Source organism: Anolis carolinensis, unplaced genomic scaffold (genome assembly GCF_035594765.1).
Source record: "Anolis carolinensis isolate JA03-04 unplaced genomic scaffold, rAnoCar3.1.pri scaffold_13, whole genome shotgun sequence".
Taxonomy (NCBI): domain Eukaryota; kingdom Metazoa; phylum Chordata; class Lepidosauria; order Squamata; family Dactyloidae; genus Anolis; species Anolis carolinensis.
The window spans coordinates 4,019,874-4,045,810 of NW_026943824.1; the positions used below are offsets into that span (position 1 = coordinate 4,019,874).

Here is a 25,937-nt window from a genome sequence, read left to right on the forward strand (position 1 = left end):
TCAAAACATCTGGGCAATGTCCCCTGGGCAACATCCTAGCAGACGGCCAATTCTCTCACACCAGTTTGTCAAGTCGCTCCTGACATGAAAAAAGAATTGCAAGATAAGTTGCTTAGTTAAGTAGCTGGTAAAGGAGTCTCACCTAAAATGGTTACATGAGTTCAACCAGGATGCTACAAACCCTATAATAATAATAATAATAATAATAATAATAATAATAATAATAATAATAATAATAATAATAATTGAACTCCAAAGACTCTGGCAGAAACCAGTGCAGGTGGTCCCGGTGGTGATGGGCACACTGGGTGCCGTGCCAAAAGATCTCAGCCGGCATTTGGAAACAATAGACATTGACAAGATTACGATCTGCCAACTGCAAAAGGCCACCTTACTGGGATCTGCACGCATCATCCGAAAATACATCACACAGTCCTAGACACTTGGGAAGTGTTCGACTTGTGATTTTGTGAAACGAAATCCAGCATATCTATCTTGTTTGCTGTGTCATACAACGTCGTTGTGTCAATAATAATTTTATTCTTATATCCCGCCCCATCTCCCCGGAGGGACTCGGGGCAGCTTACATGGGGCCATGTAAGTAATATTACAAACTCCCCAAACCCTAGTAAACAGTGCTTGGTGCACCACTGGGAACCTTCTTATATGGACAAAAGCATTTTGTCCTTGTTCCTTGGAGGGAGATCGTCTCATTGCCTCTCTCCTCCCTGCAGAGACCGACAACATCCTCAGTCAGAGGAAGAGAAGGCAGCTAAAGCAATCACTAAGGATTTTTCTTCATGTTGGTGGTAGCAATAACATCCTCGACAACAAAAACCCATTTCTGAGTGGCTGTCTCCATCCCTCAAATGTATGTCGTGCCGAGATACGAAGCGCCATTTCCATCTTGGAAGGATTGTCAAAGACCATTTGCGTTCTTGTTTGGAGACGGCAAAGAAACAAAACTCCCAATGTGGTGTGGGTTTTTCTTTTCTCCCTCCCAAAGTTGTGCTTTATCTACAATAATCTATCCCCTTTCCTCTATACCCAATGACTTATTCTCTGACTATTGTCTACTTTGAAAGTGGAGGGCTGGTTCATAGTCCCTCATATTGTTGAGGGGCTGAATTATCATTTGAAAAAAAAGCAACAAACAAATTCCTATGCACACTGCACATGTCTTGTTTGTACTGCAAAAAAACCCCCAACAACAATTATTTATTCATTTATTTATTTGCTGCATTTATACTCCACCCTCTCCCACCCCGAAGGGGACTCAGCAGCTTACAAGTTGTATGCACATACAATATATTATATTATTAGCATAGCACAATATTAGCATTATATATTACCATATTGTACTATACCATATTATTAGTAGTAAGATTACATTTAATATATAATATATAATTAATATTATATTATACAATATTACTACATTGTATTATTATTATTAGCCGCCCTGAGTCCCATACTGGGCGAGAAGGACGGGGTAGAAATACTGTAATAAATAAATATTATATTTGTAACGAAGTGTGAATTTTTTAGTTTACAGATGTCATGTTTAATTGCATTTTAAAAGGGTCAATATTTCAGTTACTCTGCACTCCTGAGTTGGTTGCCATGGAGACGTGGGCGGAGCCAACTGCCGTTTTGGTGGATAAGTGCAGGTTTGAAAAAGAAGCAGTTAGTCTGTGCCCTGATGAGGTACAGTGAAGACTGATCCTCAGTTGAAGGGATCAGGGAGACTCAAATGCTTATTTTTGAATCAATTTAAAATATGTTTGGTGACTTATTTTAAGGTAGTCTGTGCCCTGATGAGGTACAGTGAAGACTGACCCTCTGTTGAAGGGATCAGGGAGACTCAAATGCTTAATTTTGAGTCAATTTAAAATAAGTTTGGTGACTTATTTTAAGGTAGTCTGTCTTCTGATGAGGAACAGATCATCTGTGATTGTAATTCACAGGGTGACTGCAGTTTAGAGCAATAAAGAAAGAAGTGACATTTTAAGAAGTTTGAAACACCTCATTCTAGCTTTGCAACTGTTAACCAAAGTTCCTCTAAAGAGAAAGTTACTGTAACCATTAAGCTTTGTGCCAGAGTAAACGTGTTATTGTTCCTTTAAACATTTCAGCTTCTGTCATATATATTACCATCAAAAAGAAGAAAGAAGAAAAACAAAATTTAAAAGGTCTCCTCTCTAAGTAGCTAGCTAGTGGCTATATCTTCCCATAGTGGTGGCAATACAAACACAATATATTATATTATTACCATAGCACAATATTAATAAATGAATGAACAATATAATATTTAAAAATAAAAACAATTTCAACCAACATAAACCTATCAGGATTTCAATGGGAAGTGTGGGCCTGCTTCTTCCCAATGAGATAGTCAAGTTAAGTAGGATTGTTGTTGTGTGCCTTCAAGTCATTTCAGACTTTGGGCAAGCCTAAGTCTAAAACTGAGGGCAGGGGGCAGGTAAATGGCCGCCTCTGGCCCCCAGGCCTTAGTTTGGGGACCCCTGGTCTACAGTGAACGTTGCTCTTGTTTCCCATAGATCTGATCCAAAAGGGTCACCTCTTACCTTGGTGACAACGTTGTCCTGACGTTGCTTCTTGACGTCCAAAAACAGCCACCGATGGGCCGGTCCTTGGTGGAAGTCATGAGTTTTGTCTCTTCTTTGTCTGTGTGATGCTGCCGATGGAGTCAAGGCTCAAGGGTCTTGAAGTGATGCTCACCAAAGCTGGCTTCTGAACTGAGGAGAAGAAGACATTGAAAAAGAAGGTGAATTTAGGGGAAAAGGAAGGGCAGACCAACAATAGTATACAGAAAACAGTGGTCATGAAAATAGTTCAGGTTGAATATCCCTTACATGAAATACTTGCATGATAAATACACACAAATGTCTATACTAGACAATGTCGAAGAGATAAGCAAACACTATAAAGGTTCAAAACATAAAAAGAGATGTGACATGTAAAGGCCACAGAAATAGTCAGGCCTCTCTGAGTATAGAGCTATCTTCTTTCTATGTCATTTTCGTCTAGAATAAGCTTTTCAATACCTGTGAAGTCTTAAAAGATATATTAACCAATATTATTTTGTAAAAGTTGAATGTGTTTATATTATGTTGGTTGCCAAATCCAATTGGAGTCTTCAGAAACTGTTTAAATAGTGGAGACTACTTGATATGCTTTGACTTTAGTCCACATTTAAGCCTTGATAATTACAGCTTTCTTTAAACATTACAGTCTGGAAGATATTACTGTGGATTACAACAGTTGATTGTACTTATTATTTTCATTATTGTTGTTAACTCTCAGGTAATAATGTATATACATGATGCTCTAAATTACATAGTACATTCTATGTTTTGAACCTTTATAGTATTTGCTTATCTTTTTTACATAGAAAGAAGATAGCTCTATACTCAGAGAGGCCTGACTATTTCTGTGGCCTTTTCATGTCACATCTCTTTTTATGTTTTGAACCTTTATAGTATTTGCTTATCTTTTTTACATAGAAAGAAGATAGCTCTATACTCAGAGAGGCCTGACTATTTCTGTGGACTTTACATGTCACATCTCTTTTTATGTTTGGAACCTTTATAGTGTTTGTTTATCTCTTCGACAATGAAATACTTGGAACCAGAAGTGTTTGGGATTTCAGATGGAATGGAAAAACAATGTTACACAGGTGGCAATTTGGCAAGGGTTTCACCCCGTTTTTGCCTATTTTGAAATGGTTTGTGAGGGTTTGCACAAAAAAAGCATGGATTCTAGACAGCTTGCACAAAGACTACTGTTTACATGCAAAAAAAGTGATATGGTATAGAAAAATCTTACTAAAATTATACAAATATCATGCAAAATCCAGCATTTTTGGAAACTGGAGACTAAGACTTGGCAAATCAGAGGAGAGCCATGGCAAGCTGCCTCTGAGCAGTTCTTGCCTAAATAAATCCCCATGAAATAGCCACAAATCCATAGGTGACTTGAAGGCATAGATATCACATATACATGCAAAAAAAGTGATATGGTATAGAAAAATCTTACTAAAATGATACAAATATTATGCAAAATCCAGCATTTTTGGAAACTGGAGACGGAGACCTGGCAAATCAGACGAGAGTCATGGCAAGCTCTTGCCTAAATAAATCCCCATGAAATTTCCACAAATCCATAGGTGACTTGAAGGCATAGACATCACATATACATGCAAAAAAAAAGTGATATGGTGTAGAAAAATCTTACTAAAATAATACAAATATTATGCAAAATCCAGCATTCTTGGAAACTGGAGACGGAGACCTGGCAAATCAGACGAGAGTCATGGCAAGCTCTTGCCTAAATAAATCCCCATGAAATTGCCACAAATCCATAGGTGACTTGAAGGCATAGACATCACATATACATGCAAAAAAAAAGTGATATGGTGTAGAAAAATCTTACTAAAATAATACAAATATTATGCAAAATCCAGCATTCTTGGAAACTGGAGACGGAGACCTGGCAAATCAGACGAGAGTCATGGCAAGCTCTTGCCTAAATAAATCCCCATGAAATTTCCACAAATCCATAGGTGACTTGAAGGCATAGACATCACATATGTGGTGCTTTTCTCCAACAACAAATGGAAATTGTCCACATTCTTACAGAGAATACACATTCTGAAGAGAAAACACATTGTTTGTTCACACCGTCCCTCTCCAGAATGTGTTATGTGTATAAATCCCGGATTCCGCTAACTCCGTCAAAGTGAATTGTTTGCTGCAGTTCTGACTCTCCAGTGCATTAGTGTTATTACCCGGAGCTGCAAAATCCATACCTACACATTTCAGATACGCCGGACGAGAATCCTATTAGGGACACTGAGATTAGAAATGGCCATTAGAAGGCGATGTCAAATGGCACCAAAAAGAGAGGCAAGCCACAGATAGGAATATAATAGCGACCAAAGGAAGGTGCCAGTGCATCAAAGGAGAGGGGTCAGGAGCTGGAGAGCTGTTAATGAGTCCAGAAGCAAATATGAACAAAGGGGATGTCAGCTTGCAAAGATCTATCCGGCCATTTGGGACACAGCAGAGAGGCATCTGAGATGGGATAATCCATCAGCCAGATCCTATTGAGCTCTGTGAGGTCTCCCACCTGAACAAGAAAGAGAAGTGAGTGCCATGGAAAACAAAGGCATCCAACTGATATTGAGAAAATATAGAGGTCCGGCTCCCAACTCAGTTGCAAGAAAATGGAAATTAGAACTGAGTTAAAATAATTTATAGGTGTTTTGGGGAGGCTGTTTTCGCAAGCATTTTGGCCCGTTTTGAGATAAGCTATTTCTATATGGGCTCCTGGTGGCACAGTATTTTGCACCTTGGTCCAGATTCGTAAATTCAATTCATGTTTTTTAATATCTATCTTGTATGCTGACTTTTTATGACTGTTTTTATCAATATTGTTGTTTATCGTTGATTGTTTGTTTTATTGCATTGTTCGCTTTTATATTGTTACGTCTGGGCTTGGCCCCATGTAAGCCACCCTGAGTCCCTCCGGGGAGATGGGGCAGGGTATAAGAATAAAGTTATTATTATTATTATTATAAAGCGCTGAGATGCTGAACTTGCAGACCAAAAGGTCCCAGGTTCAAATCCCGGGAGCGGCTTGAGCGCCCGCTGTTAGCTCCAGCTCCTGCCAACCTAGCAGTTCGAAAACATGCCAATGTGAGTAGATCAATAGGAACCGCTCTGGCGGGAAGGTAATGGCACTCCATGCAGTCATGCCAATGGCCACATGACCTTGGAGGGTGTCTATGGACAACGCCGGCTCATCGGCTTAGAAATGGAGATGAGCACCAACCCCCAGAGTCAGACATGACTGGACTTAACGTCAGGGGAAAACCTTTACCTTTACTTTATCTCTATTTGATTATTTTCTCCAAGGTCTTGTTTACTTGTTCATTTGTGTTGCCCATGCTTGCAACACAAGGTCTGATTGGCTATGGAACATTACCCAATGATTTCAGTTCTGCTAAAATCGTGGGTTCGAAGAGCCTGGCGTGTTTAGCTTTTCAGAAGGCCAAATCAGACATGGATGGGTAGAAGGCAAAAACAGAGGTTTATTCTCAATGGCCAGAGAGGATATCAGCAGAGAAAACATTCCAAAGGACTGACAGAACACAACACAGTGCTTTTCATTTAATCTGACAGCCATTCAAGAAACGCGTGCCAATTCCTGATTGGCTGAAAAACTATTCGGCTATAATCTAGAATCCCTGAATGGGTCGGGACTCCATCAGACATTGTAATGAAGTGTGATTTTTTAGTTTACAGATGTTATGTTTAATTGTATAATTGTGTTTTAAAATGGTTAATATTTCAGTTATTGCATCTCTGCACTCAAGAGTTGGTTGCCATGGAGAAGTGGGCGGAGCCTACTGCCGTTTTGGTGGAGAAGTGCAAGTTTGAAAAAAAAATCAGTTAGTCTGTGCCCTGATGAGGTACAGTGAAGACTGATCCTCAGTTGAAGGGATCAGGGAGGCTCAATTGCTTATTTTTGAGTCAGTTTAAAAGAAGTTTGGTGACTTATTTTAAGGTAGTCTGCCTCCTGATAAGGAACAGATAATCTGTGATTGTAATTCACAGGGTGACTGCAGTTTAGAAGCAGTAGAGAAAGAAGTGACATTTTAAGGAGTTTGAAACACCTCATTCTAGCTTTGCAACTGTTAATCAAAGTGCCTCTAAAGAGAAACGTTACTGCAACCACTAAGCTTTGTGTCTGAATAAACTTGTTACTGTTCTTCAAACATCTCAGCTTCTGTCACACATATGTTACCATCTAAGTAAACAAGAAGAAGGAAGAAAAACAAAATTGAAAATTAATAAAAACACCTCCTCTACAGACATCATCACTGAGGCTGAGATTGTAGCTTGAGCTTTGGCAAATTTAAAGCAAACCTATCATGGGTTATTCTGGGACCGAAAGAGGGTGACTCGGTGGGTTTCCATGGTCAAGCAACGATTTGAACCCTAGTCTCCAAAATAATAATCCAACACTCAAACTACTACATCATGTTGGCTCCTCTACTTAGTAACTCCTAAAAAGGAATCATGAAAGATGTTTTCCGAGCTGGCTGTGGGGAAAGGAGTCTGGATCATCTTTTCTGAATTTGGGGACTCATAAACCTTGCCTCGTTTTCCAGGCGACCTCTGCAAAACTTCAGCGCTTCCAAATTAGCCCCAGTCTTGGGAAACACAAATGACATCTCTATTAAATGCTTTTAAAGCCTCTCAGGTTGATAATTAATTACACCTAACTAACCAAATTAAAACTTAATGGCGCTAAAAGGATAAAAAGAAACGAGGATTTTTTTCAAATAAATAATAAATGCTTTCAATTCAGTTCCCTTGCGTGCCTCCCTGAACAGGACAGCATGTGTCTAACACTTGAATATGCATGCATGGATGTACAGTGGAGTCTCACTTATCCAACACTCGCTTATCCAAGGTTCTGGATTATCCAAGCCATTTTTGTAGTCAATGTTTTCAATATATCGTGATATTTTGGAGCTAAATTCATAAATACAGTAATTACTACATAGCATTAATATCTAATGAACTACTTTTTCTGTCAAATTTGTTGTACAGTAGAGTCTCACTTATCCAACATAAACGGGCCAGCAGAATGTTGGATAAGCGAATATGTTGGATAATAAGGAGGCATTAAGGAAAAGCCTATTAAACATTAAATTAGGTTATGATTTTACAAATTAAGCACCAAAACATCATGTTATACAACAAATTTGACAGAAAAAGTAGTCCAATATACAGTAATGCTATGTAGTAATTACTGTATTTACGAATTTAGCACCAAAATATCATGATATATTGAAAACATTGACTACAAAAATGAGTTGGATAATCCAGAACGTTGGATAAGCGAGTGTTGGATAAGTGAGACTCTACTGTATAACATGATGCTATTTTGTAAAATAACTTAATTAATAAAATGCTTAATTTGTAAAATCCTAACCTGATTTGATGTTTAATAGGCTTTTCCTTAATCCCTCCTTATTATCCAAGATATTCGCTTATCCAAGCTTCTGCCGGCCCGTTTAACTTGGATAAACATTATTGAAAACATTGACTACAAAAATGCATTGGATAATCCAGAGCGTTGGGTAAGTGAGTGTTGGATAAGTGAGACTCTACTGTACATCATGAGCTATATTGGAAAAAGAACCCAAAGAACATAAACATAAAATTCATATGTGCTTCATATATGTCTTATATAAGCCATTTTATACACACTATTTCAAATCATTTTTGTGCACGACGCAAAGTCTGTGGACACTGAACCACCAGAAAGCAAAGGCGTCCGCATCTCAGCCATCTATGTGGGCAATTTTGGATTCCGGAACCTTTCAGGTTCTGAAGTTCTGGATCAGAGATGCTTAGCTTTCTATTACCATAAAATGTAGACACATTCCACACAGAAAGGGCTCTTTCGATGCCGGTGCTAATGAAATAATCGGCATTACAAGAGGGCCCTCTGCAAATCCAGACTGTAAAATTGCATCGCTGTTACCTTCAGGGGATTAGAGGTATTATGAGCATTTTCAGGGATTTAAAGGCCCCTGTTTCCCCGTCTCTGAAATGGAAAAAAGCACTCCAGAAAGACGTGGGATTGTGGAGAGAGGGTCAGAGCAGGGTTCCTTCGTCTTTTGCCGCCCTCCACTTCGGCACCAACATTTGCAGCAGGAAAAAAAGGAAGCCGGCTTTGACTGAGACGGCAGAACGTCAAGGAACAAATGTTTATGAATTCCATTCCTCCTCCTTCTTCTCCTCCAAACACCTCTTATAAACCCAAGGAATCTGTGCTGAGGTTTATCCTCCAATGAGGTATAAATTCCATTAGTGAGAGCTGTAATGGCAGACGAACATATTTACTTTTAATTGGTTTTTCTTTTTTCATTAGAGATGGAGCGAGATTGGGTAGTGTTTATGTCTTGGGGCATATCTGCACTGTAGCATTAATGCAGTTTGACATCACTTTAACTGTCATGGGAGCTCCTGGTGGCACCCCTGGTGAGCTGCTGAACTTGGTCGGCAGTACAAATCCGGCGAGCAGAGTGAGCTCCCGCCGTTAGCCCCAGCTTCTGCCAAGCTAGCAGTTCGAAAACACGCAAATGTGAGTAGATCAATAGGTACTGCCTCTGTGGGAAGGTAAGGGCATTCCATGCAGCCATGCCGGTGGCTACATGACTTTGTCTACGGACAACGCCGGCTCTTGGGCTTAGTCATGACCGTGGAGGTGTCTATGTGGTCCAAACCACATTAATTCTACAGTGTAGACGCAGATCTCGTTGCAGACAGATCCAGACTAACCCAGCTATGTCTTTGAAAAAACAGGAAAAAAGCAACCTGTGTGTTAGCATTATGTGTCGAAGTATGCAAGGAACAGATCTTTAAAAAGTTATGGCTGGGGGATTCTGGAAGTTGGAATCCAAAAAATAAAAAGTAGAAGAACATTTTATTTATTAGCCCTTAGGCCATAACAAAGTACCAAGCCAAACAACCAGGCTTGAAAAGACCTGATTACATTCTATACAAAAATTAGATAAAACACTTGTAACAATACAATTAATAATACAGTAGAGTCTCACTTATCCAAAGTTCTGGATTATCCAATGCATTTTTGTAGTCAATGTTTTAAATATATGGTGATATTTTGGTGCTAAATTCGTAAATACAGTAATTACTACATAGCATTAAGGTGTAATGAACTACTTTTTCTGTCAAATTTGTATAACATGATGTTTTGGTGCTTAATTTGTAAAATCATAACCTATTTTGATGTTTAATAGGCTTTTTCTTAATCTCTCCTTATTATCCAGCATATTCGCTTATCCAACATTCTGCTGGCCCGTTTATGTTGGATAAGTGAGACTCTACTGTATTACATTTATTTTACTCTATTTTTATTATTATAAATACATTTATTATTTCACTCTGGTATTATTATTCTTACATTTATTATTTTACTCTATTTATTATTACATTTACAGTAGAGTCTCACTTATCCAAGCCTCGCTTATCCAAGCTTCTGGATTATCCAAGCCATTTTTGTAGTCAATGTTTTCAATATATCATGATATTTTGGTGCTAAATTGTAAATATAGTAATTACTACATAGCATTACTGCGTATTGAACTACTTTTTCTGTCCAATTTGTTGTATAACATGAAGTTTTGGTGCTTAATTTGTAAAATCATAACCTATTTTGATGTTTAATAGATTTTTCCCTAATCTCTCCTTATAATCCAACATGGTGCTAAATTCGTAAATACAGTAATTACTACATAGCATTAATGTGTAATGAACTACTTTTTCTGTCAAATTTGTATAACATGATGTTTTGGTGCTTAATTTGTAAAATCATAACCTAATTTGGTGTTTAATAGGCTTTTCCTTAATCTCTCCTTATTATCCAACATATTTGCTTATCCAACATTCTGCTGGCCCGTTTATGTTGGATAAGTGAGACTCTACTGTATGATAAAACTGAATGTATACATCATATTTCATTGTCACCCCTACAATTTACCCCAATCAGCCCCACATATGTGGATCAATAAAAAGTACTTTCCCCGTAATGTATGAGGAGAGAGACTTTCAATTGACAGTCTCCGTGGATAATTTGCAAGATCTTGGCCAAACCCGCATCTGGTGCATTATAGATACAGAAGCAGTTTTCTCCTGCGAGGATAAAACCTTTCACGGCGCGCATAGTTCCTCCTTGACAATAGTCTCAGCCCCATAAGCTTCCCATCAGCCGCGGAGAGATGCACCGATAAGGGTTGAGCCGCTGGCACACATCCGACTTCATAAAGGGAGAGATTGTGGCACATTCAGCCTTCGCCGCATGAGCCCGGGACGTAAGAACAGGAGCTAAAAGCGGGCAAACTTATTTCTGTCATTAAACGAAAGAGACGCCTAATCCTCGGAGCACAAAGGGAGCCGATCTGATGAGCGGGATGTCATTTTTGCATTTGCTTTTCCTGGATTTAACTACACTCCACAAAGGTATCACACTGCAATCGGAACAATAGTACCGAGCAGGGCAATCAGGGCTGGATTTGAACCGTTTTGAGCAGAACTGTTTGGGACTGAACCCATTCTCCGATGCAGCGGAACTCGATTTTTTTTGTTGCGGCTCTTGCTGCTGTTATACCCCAGCTGCCTTTGGGTTCTGAACCAGATTCAGAAATGAACTTTGACCAGGATGAAGCTTATTCTGACCTTTTACCCAGTTCTTCTACGAGTTCCTTTCAATTACAGACCCCAGTTGTGGATAGCTCCGATGCTTCCTTAATTGGGAGAGATACTGAAAACATGACTCCCATGGAAGAACCAGATGTCCCGAGTTCCCCAGGGAATGTATCCTTTAATAGAAGGGAGTTTTTGCATCGCCAAAGATCAGAAAAACAGGAGCTTCGAAGGAGTCAACATTTGGCATCTAGAGGGGATACTGTATAGGAGATTTCCTTGGGAACCTTTAGGGAGTTGGTTTCCCTTCGCTGTGATTAGATCTAAGTTCCATAAAAGTGTCTTACACTGTGAACAATTCGCGGTGTCAACGTAGTGTTTCCTTGAGAACACTTCACTGACTCCAGTTCCCTGATTTCTCCAAGCCAAGCCTTTTGTTCCTGGCGGCCAAGCCGAGCCGCATCTCCCGATTGAACCGGAGTAAATTCACTTCCTTGCCTTGTTCCTGAATCAAGATTGCTTTTAACTCCGTCTCGTTCCTGCCTTGATGACAAAGACTACTTAGTGACTTTGGACCTTGTTCTTTGGACCTTGCTCTTTGGACCTTGTTATTCACTCTTGTTTCCTTGTTGTTTTTCCCCACTCAAACAGTTCTGAGCATTGTGTTGTCGAAGGCTTTCATGGCCGGGATCACAGGGTTGTTGTATGTCTTTCGGGCTGTGTGGCCATGTTCCAGAAGTATTCTCTCCTGACGTTTCGCCCACATCTATGGCAGGCATCCTCAGAGGTTGGGAGGTATGGATAAACTAAGTAAGGAAAGGAAAGAATATATATCTGTGTAGAGTCCAGGGTGTGGCAAGAGTCCTTTGTCACTGGGAAGCCAGCATTAAAGTTTCAGTTAATCACCCTAATTAGCATTGGAAAGGTTTTTGTCTCTTGCCTGGGGGCATCCTTTGTTCAGTCATTATCCCTCAGAGTGTTGGTTCCCATCTACCGTTTTTATTTTAGAGTTTTGTAATACAGTAGAGTCTCACTTATCCAACATAAACGGGCTGGCAGAATGTTGGATAAGCGGATATGTTGGATAATAAGGAGGCATTAAGGTAAAGTCTATTAAACATCAAATTAGGTTATGATTTTACAAATTAAGCACCAAAACATCATGTTATACAACAAATTTGACAGAAAAAGTAGTTCAGTACGCAGTAATGCTATGTAGTAATTACTGTATTTATGAATTTAGCACCAAAATATCACGATGTATTGAAAACATTGACCACAAAAATGCGTTGGATAATCCAGAATGCTGGATAAGCGAGTGTTGGATAAGTGAGACTCTACTGTACTGGTAGCCAGATTTTGCTCATTTTCAGTTCTGAGCATGTTTCGGTTTCTGGACTTTGGACAATAATACTGGACATATCTCTTCAACTCTTTGGACTAATTCATACTATATCATAAAGGACTATTGCTCACTCACCTTATCCACTTATTCTTTCCTGAATTTATAATTGTTTTAATAAAGATATTATATGATTATTGGTCTCTGTTTGGTTTCCAGTGCTCACGCTGCCTTGGAGTGCAACAGCTGCCATTAATGGAAGATCCCTATAATCACTTAACACCAACCAAAGTTTTTCACTGGGAACTGAAAAACTCGAGTACAGGGGTCAACCAGATCTGTGGGAGAAAGTTCCAAAAGTCAGGGTGCCATCACCGCAAAGTCCTGATATAACTGGCAGTCCTAAAAGAGACCCAGCTTTGGGGCACCACCGTTATGATACATAAATATGATGCATGGGACTTGGCTGAGAGACAGATCAATGAAGACGCTGACTGGCACTTCGTTCAGAACTCAAGGTTTCTTGCTTCCTCGCCATGTTTGAAGAAGCAGGATGGCCCACCCTTGAAATCCAGGAGCATCTGGCTAGACCAGGCAGCTGCCACTAATAAGTCGCTGATGAGCAATGCAAAAGTTTGTATAAACATTGCTAAGAGTCGGGAGTCAGACCACCAAAGCAGCTGCAATTAATTAGGATTATTTGTGCAAATATGCACGGAGCCCAAGGATAGCGTGACGGGGAGACATTTTATCGTCCGTCCCCAGATTTCCCGACTTGCACTTGAGCATCGAGAAACAACATTTGGGAAATGGAGTTCTGTGAGCAGTCCTCACAGATATGCATATGTAGGACTTTGTATCCGATTGGATTTGGACAGGGGTCCCCAAACTAAGGCCCGGGGGCTGGATGCGGCCCTCCAAGGTCATTTACCTTGCCCCCGCCCTCATTTATACTATAATATTTTTATATCAGTTTTAATAATATAATATATTATATATACATATGATATTGATAATATTATCATGTTATACAATGTAATACTAATAATAATACCATATAATAATATTAATTACATGTTATATATTACATATAATATTACAGTATAGTGGTATAGTTCAATATCTATCTATCTATATATATATATATATAAAAGAGTGATGGCATCACGGCGACCCACAAAACAACAAAACTACAGGCCCCCCAACCTCGAAATTTGACGACACAACCCATCATCCACGCCTCTAGGTTGATACAACAAAAAGAAAAGAAAAATAAAGTCTAATTAGAGAGAGAGTAATAATTGCTTTTATCCAATTGCTGCCAGTTAGAAGGCTAAGCTCCTCCAACTTGATCTCCTAGCAACCCAATAAAAAATAATTTAAAAAAACTAAAAAATAATTAAAAACACTAAAAATTAATACAATAAAATACTATAATAACAGAAAATAACTAAAAATAATACAAGAAAATAATAAAAAAGATAACTTACAATAAAATTAATTTAAAAATACAAATAACGGCAAATAAAAATTACACAACATTTTTTAACCAATACCACCACCACTTTGCCACAGCAACGCGTGGCCGAGCACAGCTAGTAGTAATATATAATGCTAATATTGTGCTATGCTAATAATATAATATATTGTATGTACATACAGCTGCTCTGAGTTCCCTTCGGGGTGAGAAGGGTGGGATATAAATGTAGTAAATAAATGCAGTAAATGAATAAATAAATAATTTTAGACTTAGGCTCACCCACTTGACTTGAAGGCACACAACAACAACAACAATCCTAATTAACTTGACTATCTCATTGGCCTGATAGGTTTATGTTGGTTAAAATTGTTTTCATTTTTAAATATTTTATTGTTCTTTCATTATTGTTGTTTTGCACTACAAATAAGACATGTGCAGTGTGCATAGGGATTTGTTCGTATTTCTTTTTCAAATGATAATTCGGCCCCTCAACAGTCTGAAGGATTGTGGACCGGCCCCCTGCTTAAAAAGTTTGAGGACCCCTGGATTTGGATATACAAATTGCACTTTATCTATTTACGAATTCGTTACTCATAATGTGCACTTTGCTTATCCACTACCGCAACCACATTGTTTTTAATTTGATGTTTTAATTCCGTGTTGTGTTTTTTCGCCTATTGTGTATATTTATTATTGGTTTCTGTTGTTGTCCTTTGATGTGTCATATTTTATCATTGCTTGTATTTTGATTTTGCTGTAAGCCGCCCCGAGTCCCCTTCGGGGGAGATGGAGGCAGGATATAAATAAACTGATTATTATTATTATTATTTTATTATGACACAGCAAACAAGATAGATATGCTGGATTTCGTATCACAAAATCACAAGTCAAACACTTCCCAAGTGTCTAGGACTGTGTGATGTATTTTCGGATGATGCGCGCAGATCCCAGCAGGGTGGCCTTTTGTAGTTGGCAGATCGTAATTTTGTCAATGCCTATTGTTTCCAAATGCCAGCTGAGATCTTTTGGCATGGCACCCAGTGTGCCCATCACCACCGGGACCACCTGCACTGGTTTCTGCCAGAGTCTTTGAAGTTTAATCTTGAGGTCCTGATAGCGGCTAAGTTTTTATTATTATTATTATTATTATTATTATTATTATTATTATTATTATTATTATTATGACACAGCAAACAAGATAGATATGCTGGATTTCATATCACAAAATCACAAGTTGAACACTTCCAAAGTGTCTAGGACTGTGTGATTTATTATTATTATTATTATTATTATTATTATTATTATTATTATTATTATTATTATTATTATTATACAAGAGCATAGGAACCTGGTGTCCAAAAGGTTTGCTTTTGGAAATATTTTCAATGGTAGAATCCATTAATGCAGATTGAATGGTTTAAACAATACACCTTCACACACCAGCTCTCTCAGACCTTATTATTATTATTATTACATGTATTATTTTACTCTATTATTATTAAAACGATACATAAGCACATTTACATTGAAGAAGATGAGAATAATGATTTGATCAGAGTTGGACAGTCTTATCCTAAATTTGAGCTTGATGTAAATATTCAAAAACATTTAACCTACGGATGCCTCAATTAATGTAATTTTATTGGTATCTGTTTTTATTTCTGAAATTTACCACCCTCGGCTTATACAACTAACCACTCCTGAGAGGTACAAAAAAGTGTCATTTGTTACAAAAGCATTTCAGCTTGAATTGGCTGCTTGTTCAGTTCTCTTCACTTTGTTATAGACCGATCTAAACAAACCGATCTAATTGTTATTAACAAAACCTTTGCTCTATTTCAGAGAATAGTGACGGGTTTGACTAATCTATCTAGTTAGATTAGTGTTCTTAACTAACACTACCTTATAATTCTTCCTGTTAACTAACCCAGCCTACCAGATAAGATTCACTACATTAGGATATGGAGGGCCAAATTTATATAGACAGACATATATAGATATATAGATACACACACATATGATGTCTCAAAATGTAGGGTTTTCCCTTGACATTAAGTCTAGTTGTGTCAGACTCTGAGGGTTGGTGCTCATCTCCATTTCTAAGCCGAAGAGCCGGCATTGTCCGTAGACGTCTCCAAGATCATGTGGCCACTGGCATGATTGCATGGAGCACCGTTACCTTCTCGCCATAGCAGTACCTATTGATCTACTCACACTTGCATTTTTTCGAACTGGTAGGTTGGCAGAAGCTGGGGCTAACAGAGGGAGCTCACTCCGCTCCAAGGGTTCGAACCACCGATCTTTCAGTCAGCAAGTTCAGCAGCTCAGCGATTTAATCTACACCTGCAAGAATGATACTTAGCACCATAATCCACTCCAAGAAAGAGAAGGGTTTGACAGACTCCTGGGTGAATGTTTTCCTAATACACCTTCCATTTCTTGCTGACTTACAGTATCTGACTTAACGTCTCAGTTACGCAGAGCTGCTCTAGGGCCCCCCGCTGCTAGATTAGCTATCATTACTTTTTAAAAAGGACATTGGAATTACCAGCTTCCCCAGCAATAGATTGGCACATATAAACCACAGCTGGACAGCGCTGGATTATGTTGAGGGACGGAAAATAGAAAACGTCAAGGTTTTGCATCAGTAAGTACATGGCGGTTCACCGCTAGCTTGTGTGCTCTGCCACCTGCTTGCTTGATTTTCAGTTGCTTGTTGAGATCCCAGACCTTGCAATTGATCACCACTAATCGCTTCCCAACAAAGGATTCCCCCAGGCAGGAAGCAGCCAAGCTCTGAAGATGCAAGGCTATTCAATGCTAATCAAGGTGGCCTTATTATTTTATTATGACACAGCAAACAAGATAGACATGCTGGATTTCATATCACAAAATCACAAGTCGAACACTTCCCAAGTGTCTAGGACTGTGTGATGTATTTTTGGATGATGCGTGCAGATCCCAGCAGGGTGGCCTTTTGCAGCTGGCAGATGGTGATTTTGTCAATGTCTATTGTTTCCAAATGCCGGCTGAGATCTTTTGGCACAGCACCCAGTGTGCCCATCACCACCGGGACCACCTGTACTGGTTTCTGCCAGAGTCTTTGAAGTTCAATCTTGAGGTCCTGATAGCGGCTGAGTTTTTCCTGTTGTTTTTCATCTATGCGACTGTCACCTGGGATGGCAACATCAATGATCCAAACCTTGTTCTTTTCCACAACTGTGATGTCTGGTGTGTTGTGTTCCAGAACTTTGTCCGTCTGGATTCGGAAGTCCCACAGTATCTTTGCGTGCTCATTTTCCAATACTTTTGCAGGTTTGTGATCCCACCAGTTCTTTGCTGCTGGGAGGTGGTACTTGAGGCATAAGTTCCAATGAATCATTTGGGCCACATAGTTGTGCCTCTGTTTGTAGTCTGTCTGTGCGATTTTCTTACAGCAGCTGAGGATATGATCAATGGTTTTGTCGGTTTCCTTGCACAGTCTGCATTTTGGGTCATCAGCTGATTTTTCAATCTTGGCCTGAATTGCCTTTGTCCTGATGTCTTGCTCCTGGGCTGCAAGGATCAGGCCTTCTGTCTCCTTCTTCAGGGTCCCATTCGTGAGCCAGAGCCAGGTCTTCTCCTTATCAGCTTATTATTATTATTATTATTATTATTATTATTATTATTATTATTATTATTATTATAATGCAAAAGAAATTTGACATGAAACCGGAATACTTCCTACTAGGAATTACGTACTTCCAGATGGATCACAACACGGAAAAACTTTTTACATACATGGTGACGGCAGCCAGGATCTGTCTGGCAAAACTGTGGAAGACACAAGAAATTCCCTCGAGAGAAAATTGGCTTCTGAGACTTTTGGATATTAAAAAATATGGATTTATTGACTCAAATTTTAAAATAGGACAATGCTCCAAGACAAGAAACAAATTGGTCCAAACTGAAGGAGTATATGAATAAAGAAACTATAAAATAGTTATAAAACATGGCAAGAAACTACCCTAGGACTTAAAATGTACCCAGGGTTACCGCGGACTGAGATTTTAAGCCAAAGGAAAAATGTACTTTTATGCAAAAGATCTGGAAGGGAAACTATGGTGTTGAGGGAGTATTATATGTATACTTGTTTTAGTTTATTGTTGTTCTATTGTTGTTGTTGTTGTTCTTTTTCTTTTTATGTACCTCTAAAACTCATAAATAAAAAGTAAAAAAAAAGGTGGCCAACTGCAACATTCACACTTGTCTCTAACAGACAAGAGTTCTTTTTCCCACCCTGGACATTCCACAGATGTATAGACCCCACTTGCCTCGTTTCCAACAGACCTCACAACATCGGAGGATGCCTGCTGTAGATGTGGGTGAAACGTCAGGAGAGAATGCTTCTGGAACATAGCCAGACAGCCTGGAAAACTCACAGCAACCCAAAGGCTAAAGACCTTGTAAAACTAGAACTCCGGTTTTTCCATAGCATTGAAACAAGGCAGTCATAGTGGTGTCAAACTGCATTAATTCTATAGTGTAAAGGAATCCCAAGACAACAGCCCTGGGCTAGTCTTGTTTACTGGTATTTGAATCCTTGATTTGGATTTGTGATTTTGTGTCTGTTTTTAATAGAATTGTTTTGGTTTTGTCTTATGATATTGTTTACGATGTTTAACTTTGTTGTGTGATTTTTTTGACAACTGAATGTTTTTTATGTTCATGTTGGAAACCGCCCTGAGTCCTCTCGCGGAGACGGAGCGGTATATACCGTATATACTTGAGCATAAGCCGACCCGAATATAAGCCGAAGCACCTAATTTTACCAAATAAAACTGGGAAAACATTGACTCCAGTATAAGCCAAGATACCAATAAAATTACATTAATTGAGGCATCGGTAGGTTAAATGTTTTTGAATATTTACATAAAGCTCAAACTTAAGATAAGACTGTCCAACTCTGATCAAATCATGATTCCCATCTTCTTCAATGTAAATGTGCTTATGTATCCTTTTAATAATAATAGAGTAAAATAATACATATACTAATACTAATAATAATGGAAAATGAACACGCAAAGATACTGTGGGACTTCCGAATTGGGAAGTGTTCGACTTGTGATTCTGTGATACGAAATCCAGCATATCTATCTTGTTTGCTGTGTCAATATAATAATAATAATAATAATAATAATAATAATAATAATAATAATAATAATAATAATAATAAATAATACAGGAAAATAATACAAATAATAATGGAGTAAAATAATAAATGCAATAATAATAATATCAGAGTGAAATAATAAATGTATCAATAATAATAATAAAAATAGAGTAAAATAAATGTAATAGTAGCAACAATAATAGAGAAAAATAATAAATATAATAATACCAATAAAAGAGAAAAATAATAAATGTACCATATATTCTCGAGTATAAGCTGACCTAAATATAAGCCAACCAGGACCCTCACCCCGAGTGTAAGCCAAGGGGGTCTTTTTCAGTCTTAAAAAAAGGGCTGAAAAACTAGGCTATTATTATTAATAAATTATAAATTATAAATAAATTGTTGTTGTTGTTATTGTTGTTGTTGGTATTGTTGGGTTGTTGTATGTTCTAGAGCATGGCCATACAGCCCGGAAATCATACAACAACCCTGTGATCTCGGCCATGAAAGCCTTTGACAAAAACATTGTTATTGTTATTATTATTATTAAATTAGGGTCGATCTGAAGGCATCTAAGAAGAACCGGATGTTCATGGAGTATCTCAGAGCAGCTCTCCCAAAAAGGCAATTGAAGATGCCTTTTCTCCTTTGCCTTGTTTGTTTACCTGCAGCTACTGGGTTGGTAGGCCTTCCGTTGCAAAACCTACATTCGCCTCCGCAAAGGAAGAAGGAACCAGAAACCCATAGAAAGGTCATAACAACGGCGGGGAGAAAAACACAGGGGAAGTCGAAGACAGTTTCCTCTTAATTGGGCCTTGCTTATGCCAAGCTGGAACAAGGCAGCTCCCGGCTGATGCGGTGCTTCGCTGCCTATCAAAGGCAAACACAGAATATTCTACATAGATGAAAGATCAATGGGAGATTGACTGTTTGACATACAAAACCACTCAATTAAAGGGAAGCTACATCTCAGCTCCGTGCTCTATTTTGTTCCCCTCTCCTTGGGATGTTCTTTTCAGAACCCCCAGTTTCATAACAGAAATCTGGGCTTTAAAGAAAAAAAAGATATGAAATGTGTCTTTCCAAAGGAAGGGAAAGAAAACTCTCATTCGTTTCCAAGAGAGGAGGCGTTCCGTTTGGGAATCAAGGCATGCCAAAATTGGATTTTTCTAAAAGGTTGTCTAAGACGGTGAGAAACGAAATGCAAAGCCGGGCTACCCTGGAAAGTTCAAAGCCAAGCCTTGCTTCAGCTTGGAAAAGTTACTTTTTGGGGAGGACTTGAATGCTTTGGCTTCCTAGGCTGGCACTGCCATGAATCATAACAATAACTAAACACAGCTGCCTATTCTAAACAATATCTGAAAAAGATGCACCACGATAAAGGTTCAAAGCATAGAACACAATATGTATATTAGAGCATCATATACATAATAATGTTAACAATAATAATACAAATACAGTAGAGTCTTACTTATCCAACATAAACGGGCCGGCAGAGCGTTGGATAAGCGAATATGTTGGATAATAAGGAGGGAATTAAGGAAAAGCCTATTAAACATCAAAATAGATTATGATTTTACAAATTAAGCACCAAAATATCATGTTATACAACTAATTTGATAGAAAAAGTAGTTCATTGCACATTAATGCTATGTAGTAATTACTGTATTTGCGAATTTAGCACCAAAATATCACAATGCATTGAAAACATTGACTACAAAAATGCGTTGGATAATCCAGAATGTTGGATAAGTGAGTGTTGGATAAGTGAGACTCTACTGTAATAATACAACTGATGACCAAATTCAGTCAGCTGTAGTGGCACACAGTCGTAACTTACAGAGTATAAAGATTTTTAGACTGCAATCATCCAGATTTACATGCTACACAGAGCAGTTTTCAGTATAGAACATATATCAAACATATATCAACAAGACTACAACTAAAATTTGTTAGCGACACAGTATGTATACATTCAGTCTCTCCAAAATGGTATGTGATAATATGCTGTGAAACTAAATGTATCAGTATACAAATCAATTGACTCAAACCTGGCTTGGAGTCAAAACAAATCAAAGTCTCTGTAGTCTTGGAGCAGTTCTATAGGACTCCTCAGGTTATAAATGTAGTCAATTAGCTGTAGCATCAGTTTGTTGACAATAAAATCGGTTTTTCAGAGATAAGTTTCCAAATAGGGGAACAGATGTTGCAGTCGTTTACAGTTCCCAGCCAGGAAGCTCGGTCAAATAGATGTCATTTTAGAGAGGTAGTAGCCGTTTACTACTGGTTCCCAGGTTTACTCCAGTTTCAGTTAACCCTTCATCTGGTTTTTCTAAAAGGTTGTCTAAGACAGTGAGAAATGAAATGCAAAGCTGGGCTCCCCTGGAAAGTTCAAAGCCAAGCCTTGCTTCAGCTTGGAAAAGTTACTTTTTGGGGAGGACTTGAATGCTTAGGCTCCCTAGGCTGGCACTGCCATGAATCATGCCAGGTGGGAGATTTGGAGAGCTGTCCAGGAATCTTTTAAAAAGAGCCACTTTTTTCCAATTTCGGAACTATAGACAAACGAGGAAAGGCATGGTTCTAGATTGGAAAAGAAGGAAGGAAGAGCGGCATAACCAAGAGGTTTGTTTCCAACACAGATTTCCACCCTGCGCTGGCATTTTGGCAAAAAGGGGAGAACAAACTAACAATAGTCTTCTTTGTTCTCTTCCGTATCTCATTCTCAGAGTCCTAGGGATCCGATGCCAGCCATAAATTGCTGCACAGAGACACATCTGTGCTGTTTCGATGCCCATTTTGGTTTGCCTTCTCAAAAGGCTGGCTATTTGCTAAAGCAAAGAGTGTGCCGCCTAGGATCTCTCTATGGGGCGAGATGGATATGATAGGAGGGCAACTGATATGGCAAGAGCTCAACCCATAGGTTCTAACTCTCCTTTCAAACAACACTTTAAAGATCTATCCCGCTCTTGTGATCTCCTGTTTCTATCAGACACCTCCATGCATCTTCCGACAGGTTGGCACAAAGAAATGCCACATTCTTTCCTTTTTTATTTTGCATAATTGAGAGTATATCCCATGCAAAGTACCAGTCTGAGGATACATCTACACTGTAGCATTAATGTAGTTTGACACCATTTTAACTGCCATGGCTCCATGCTAGAGAATCATGGAAGTTGTTCATCATCATCATCATCATCATCATCATTTAATTACTTATTAATCGCCCTCCATCCAAGATGCTCTAGGCGATTTACAAGATAAAATTGTAAAGGATTAAAATACAGTAGAGTCTCGCTTATCCAACGTAAACGGGCCGGCAGAACGTTGGATAAGCGAATATGTTGGATAATAAGGAGAGATTAAGGAGAAGCCTATTAAACACCAAATTAGGTTATGATTTTACAAATTAAGCACCAAAACATCATGTTATACAACAAATTTGACAGAAAACATAGTTCAATATGCAGTAATGCTATGTAGTAATTACTATATTTACGAATTTAGCACCAAAATATCATGATGTATTGAAAACATTGACTACAAAAATGCGTTGGATAATCCAGAATGTTGGATAAGCGAGTGTTGGATAAGTGAGACTCTACTGTACATACATACAAATATTGATAAAATTAACATAGATTAAGAGCTCTAGTAAAGAGCTTTTAATCTATGTTAATGGAATTTAGCCCTCTCTGCCGAAGGGAGTGATGGTGCCTCAACAAACTAGGAATCCCAGGATTCCATAGTATTAAATCATGGTAACTAAAGTGGTATCAAATCACATTAATAAGATGCCCCGGGGGCGCAATAGGTTAAACCCTTGTGCCGGCAGGACTGCTGACCTGAAGGTTGCCAGTTGGGATACGGGGGGGGGGATGAGCTCCCTCTGTCAGCTCCAGCTCCGCATATGGGGACATGAGAGAAGCCTTCCACAAGGATGGTAAAAACTGGACATAAGAGAAGCCTTCCACAAGGATGGTAAAGATCTGGGCATCCCCTGGGCAACATCCTTGCAGACAGCCAATTCTCTCACACCAAAAGCGACTTGTAGTTTCTCAAGTCACTACTGACAAACACAAAAAAACCCTGCAATAATGCTACAATGTAGATCAACCTTACTCACACTGAACAGGCTGTGCAAATGAACTACAACTCCCAGAATCCCCAGCCTCATGGCATGAGAGGTTCACTTTGGGCAAATCATACTAATCCTGTCCTAATTGAGAACTGAAATGAAAGAAAACAGGCAGATAGCAAGAATGGTTGAACCAGAGGAGATCAGATCAAGCTGGATCTTAGGCCAGATGTGAAAGAGGATCTCAATGTGGTTTAGTGGTTCATTTGGAAGAGCAGGAACTCATCCAGATTCCGGAAAAGGCAGTCAGGTTTGCCAATCCACCACAACAAACCACTCTTGGCAGCTTACGTCTCCGTCAAGAGCTCCGAGAACCGGGAACCCAATCATAAATTGCTCACAGCTTGTCGTTCAAACCCACCCACACAGACATATTAACCTGTCTGGAAATTAAAACAGGGTGCTTAGCTCAAGGGTGTGTGCCCAGATCAAGGTGAAATGGGGGGGATCAAGGGGAAAATGAGACAAAATCATCGCTGTCACAATGTGTGGGGTACAGACCGTGCCAGGTCGCACCATCAGAGCGGGTGACACCAACATTCCTGATCAGTGTTTCAGCCAACAATGATTACCGTATATACTTGAACATAAGCCGACCTGAATATAAGCCGAGGCACCTAATTTTGTCACAAAAAAACTAGGATAACTTATTGACTCGAGTATAAGCCGAGGGTGGGAAATGTAGCAGCTATGGGTGAATTTCAAAATAAAAATAGATACCAATAAAATTTCATTAATCGAGGCATCCGTAGGCTAAATATTTTTGAATATTTACCGTATTTCAAAGAAAAGCAATAAACTAGCTCTATAAGTGGAAGAGTATGGGCAACAAAAACAATATGGTATCAACAATAACCTAACAATAATAATAATAATAATAATAATAAAAACTTCATTTGGATCCCACCCTATCTCCCCATGGGGACTCAGGCCGACTTCCAACATAGTAACAGGCAAACATTCAATGCTTATATAAACAATGCAGAGCTAGATATAGATCTATAATTATAGATACTAATTTCACATATGCATTTCCCCCTGAAACGTTTGCAAATCCCTCTGTGTGTGTGTGTGCATTTCCCCTACAATATTTGCAAGCCCTCTCTCTCTCTCTCTCTCTCTCTATATATATATATATATATATTTGTGTGTTCATTTCCCCCCTGTAATATTTGCAAGCCCTATATATAGGTATGTAAGAATATATTCCTATCTATCCAGACATCTCTCTTTATATAGATATTTGCAGAGACTTGCAAACATATGAGGGTAAATTCATATATAAAAATAATGTATATGTATGGCTACAGATACACAAGTACATGGATCTATATGTATAAAGGATTTGCAAAGACCTGCAAACATATGAGGGGAAATTCATATATAAAATTAATGTATATAGATAGATACACATATAAAGGTACATAGAGATGACAAAAGCTTGCAAGGGGTTAATGCCTATATATCTGTAGGAGTGTTTAACAAATATTTAAGGGGGAAATGCTTTCATAAGATTAATGAATATATTTTTTTCTTCTTCCTGACTTGCAAGGGTGTCTTTCTCTTTTCAAAATATTCCCTTGATTAAGAGTGAGGGAGGCTTTGCAAAAGAAAACACACTGATAAGGGAGGAGAAGAGAAAAATAGATCATATATTGCAAGCAATAGCCTGCAGGCTTTGCAAAAGAAAACACACTGATAAGGGAGGAGAAGAGAAAAATAGATCACATATTGCAAGCAATAGCCTGCTGGCTCTGTTGCCGGCCTTGACCTTGACCCGATTATAAGCCGGGGAGGCTTTTTCAGCTTATAAATAAGGGCTGAAAAACTCGGCTTATCTTCGAGTATATACGGAGTAGTGTCACTATGGAAGTAAAAGGCTAAAACTCCACGACAATGTACTGTTTAAACCTTCTAATGCACGTGTGATGATGTTCATCACACTAAACCAAAACTCCCAGAACTTTGGTTCCACCAATCCTGACATCATGACACCACTGAAGAACAAAGAAAATCCAACCCAGTTGAGATCTTTTTCTCCATTCGTGGATCGTGAAATTATAAGGCCAACTTCCACAATGCAAAAGCTGCTGAAAGCCCCAACGTGCGATTAGCAGATCTTCTCAAGGGACAATGGATAGATGGAGGAGATAGGCAATAATTTATAAATAGTTTCCTATAGAAAACCTTTTTTTTGTCACAAATTCCTAGCGCTCGTGCTTGAATTACAAAAGAGCACATCACAGCCTGGTTATTGAAAACCTCCTGCTGACAGAGCCACTTGAAACTCGGGAGATAAGGAGAACGGTTTCGTTTTTTCTTCCCACCTTTAAATTTCATGTTTCTTGTGTGTGCAAAAGGGCTGACTAACTAGAACATCTATATATATAAAAGAGTGATGGCATCACGGCGACCCACAAAACAACAAAACTACAGGCCCCCCAACCTCGAAATTTGACAACACAACCCATCATCCACGCCTCTAGGTTGATACAACAAAAAGAAAAGAAAAATAAAGTCCTAATTAGAGAGAGAGAGGAATAATTGCTTTTATCCAATTG

At 38.7% G+C, this 25,937-nt stretch overlaps 1 protein-coding gene across 5 annotated transcripts in view; it reads right to left on the reverse strand.

Moving 5' to 3' along the window:
- The window catches only part of elfn1 (extracellular leucine rich repeat and fibronectin type III domain containing 1), a 364,525-nt gene that overhangs the window by 85,055 nt on the left and 253,533 nt on the right, over nucleotides 1–25,937 (reverse strand). For all 5 annotated transcript variants that reach the window (XM_062964146.1, XM_062964143.1, XM_062964144.1 and 2 more), the window contains one exon: nucleotides 2,589–2,759. The gene's annotated coding sequence lies outside the window, so the exon portion shown is untranslated. The remainder of the gene's footprint in view (nucleotides 1–2,588; nucleotides 2,760–25,937) is intronic.